The sequence below is a fragment of the Octodon degus genome, unplaced genomic scaffold, assembly GCF_000260255.1.
Source record: "Octodon degus isolate 3935 unplaced genomic scaffold, OctDeg1.0 scaffold00010, whole genome shotgun sequence".
Taxonomy (NCBI): Eukaryota; Metazoa; Chordata; class Mammalia; order Rodentia; family Octodontidae; genus Octodon; species Octodon degus.
Genome location: NW_004524586.1, coordinates 28357 through 31734, shown reverse-complemented (window position 1 = coordinate 31734; position 3378 = coordinate 28357).

The window sequence follows — 3378 nt, the reverse complement described above, 5'->3', positions numbered from 1 at the left end:
ATGATGTAGAGTGTGCCTAAGGAGAGTCACATGGAGAGAAAACATTCTCTCAGGCTTTCACAGAGAGCACATTGGCCAAGCAATGACTGTGACTCATCCACATGGCTGACACTGACAAAGGATCTATAATCTGAGGTACAGGATCTCAGGATAAATCCTGAGGGGATTCCACTGACCTTATCAGACCTAAAAGCTACATTTCTTGTTGCATCATTCTTGCTTTATCTTGAACTTAACCATCCAGCAGAAAAGTACAAAAACGATGTATAAGAAGTAAAGCCATGCTGCTATGTTGAGCTGTAGGGGACTCAGGTCAACAATATCTGAAATTGCCAGTGAAGCAGAAGACCCAATACTATTATGGACTCCTGGACTCTTTTAGAATATTTTGCTGAGTTAACACACCTATAATATTCAAATAACGGAACTAAACAAAAAAGGGATACAGATGTATGTCCATTTTGTATCTGTGTATTCATAATGGTTAGAATAGATATATAGTTACATTCTCTTAATGAATAGAGGGATTTGTTCTAATAGTGTTTGTAAATAGGATATCATGTCTGCATCTTCTACAACAATTAACCACTTGGAAGACAGTATGCAATGTGTTAATTATTGAAACTGTCCTACCAATTTGGTTTGAAACTGTCTAATTGCTATTTGTTTCTCAATAAAATTATGTGAAAAAATTTAAATTTGAGGCTTTTTTAGGTAAATTGATACATCTAGAGACTACTGGTAAGTGAAATAAATCAGACCCACATGAACAAGCATCATATTATATTGCTCTTGTGAGAACCTAGTATTTTATTCTATACAGGTAAGTAAATACAGGCTTAAAATATTGCAAAATAGCATATGCATCATTGCTTTAGGATAGGATTTCTCAGTCTATATATTGTTGATAATTAGGGTCTGGACAGATCCTTACTGGGGAGTCTATCCTATGTATTATAGGATGTTGACAAAATTCTTGACGTCTATATATGAAATACCAGGCAAGCTCACAGTTGTGATAATCAGAAATGTGACAGATACCAGTAACTATCTTCTAAAGGTAAAATCACCGAGGTTAAAAATGGCTCCTTTGTAATATTTATTTTATGTTGAAAATAGAGTGTCATATCCTTCTCAAATGTTTGTGTTTACTATAAAATTAAATTTATAATATATATATATAAACAAATGGCACAATAAAGGTTCTACTGGGTCATGTGAGGATTTCACTTCTGATGGTGGCTTAATTTCATCTTTTGTGAGAAAAAAATGAGCATATTAGTTTCAGGAGACCAATAGAGTAATTCTGATGCATTAAGACTGCATTTTCAAGGGGGCAGGAAGATGACTCAGTAGAGTAAGTACTTGCCGGCAAGCTCAGAGTCCTAAGTTCAATCCCCAGTACCACAAAAAAAAAATTTTTTTAAATTAAAATTTAAATTAAAAAATGTATTTTCAAAGTTGTTCTTTTCCATGTTTAGTGTTCAGATTTGTTTCACTCATTCACCAAAACAATTATTGCTTTAGTTAAATATGGTTTCATCTTAAGAGTTACATAGGAATAATTTCTAATATTCTATGGGCCTGGGGCCGGGGAGATGGCTCAGTGGAATAAGTGCTTCCCTAGCAAGTGCAAGGGTCTGAGTTCAATCCCTGGTTCCGCAAAAAAAAAAAAAAACAAAAAAAAAAAAAAAAAAAAATATTCTATGGGCCTTCCAGAACAGTATAGGGATACACACACAACCTTTGTTCTGGAAAACACTTGCAACCTGGAAGAGACTGCAAAAGAACATGAGACTTCCTGATATGGATGTTAGGAAACATGCAGATAATGGTGGACACAGTGGGTTCCACAAGAAGCTAATGAAGGCTAAGCTTCCAGGGTCTTCACAGAATTTCCAAGACCTAAGTTTGTATTTGTACATTTCCCCACATGAGATGTGTAAGTTTCAGGGCCCATAGCATCAGAGCACGGGGTTTCCAGGGGAGGAGAGGTGGAGCGCAAGAAAGTCTTGATCCATAAAGACAGTTCTTAGAGGATGGATGCACGAAGGTGTGTTCACTGCCTTTATGATTGCTCAAACTATATCTACTCTTCTCCCAAAAGGAATAGTTGAGTATCAGGGAGCTGCGCTGTGCCATTTTGCTTTGCTTCTCAGGCATTTATTATTTTCTTCATCCATGGAAAATTCACACCTGGTGTGACTGGGGCATCCTATGCATTGAGATTTAAATGTGATGGGGATAAGGTTTATGAAAATAGTGATGCTGCTGAGGTGATGACGATGATGGTGATGATGATGCTCACTGGGTATGAGATTAAAAGTTTTATGCTCACAAAACATGGTGGTGAGATCAAGAAGAATGGGTGGAGATGAACATTTAGTTGAGACATGGAAAGAGAATGAGGAAGCATGTGGGCACCAGGGGTTGCTGGTATGATCACAGGTGAGGGGCTAGCAGGGTCACCTTCAGGGTGGCTTGGGTCTTACCACATCCAATACTGGATTGCTTCACATGCAGGGGTTGTGTAGCCATAGCAGGAATTTTGCTCATTCTCTTTTTTTTGTTTGTTTGTTTTTGTTTGTTTTGTTTTTTGAGGAACCGGGGATTGAACTCAGGCCCTTGTGCTTGCCAGGGAAGTGCTTATTCCACTGATCCATCTCCCCGGCCCTCATTCTCTTAAACATACCTCTCTGTGGCATGACTTTCAGAATGCTCCATTTTAGCTTTGCATTCTCTCTGAGGTGCTCAAATTGGAAACTGATCGAGTTTCTCTTATGACTTTTTCTTTGTAGCTCTAAGAGATCCTCGGTTTTACTCCTGCCCCATTTACAAGAAGCCAGTTCGAACGAACTTGAACTACATCGCTGCTGTCGATCTCAGAACGGCTCAGGCACCAGAACACTGGGTGCTCCGTGGGGTCGCCCTGCTCTGTGACATTAAGTAACAATGAACCCCTCCCATTGCTTTGGAAAACACATGATCTGATTTTGTACTATCATTTCTCTATGCATGCTGAACAGGTTGCTTGGGCAATTCATGGATAACATAGTTTTCCTCTGCTGTTTAGTTGGGCCTTTAAACACATTTTGCTTATTTCATCATTATAAGTGCACAACATCTGGGTTTGTTGAAAAGATATTTAGTGGTTTAGAAGAAAAATTTATAATTCCTTAATGAAGCATAGCCTTCAAATCTGCAATAATTCATTTTGCTCTTTACTTTGAGGATCAATTAGGTTAGGCAGATGTATATTTCCCTTGAAAGGGTTATTCAGTGAATGTGTTTATGGTAATAGCCAGGTTCTTTAAGGTAATACAATATAAATGCAAGGTAAAGGCAAGTTTGTGCTCATTTTGCTCTTGTTGTCTTTTT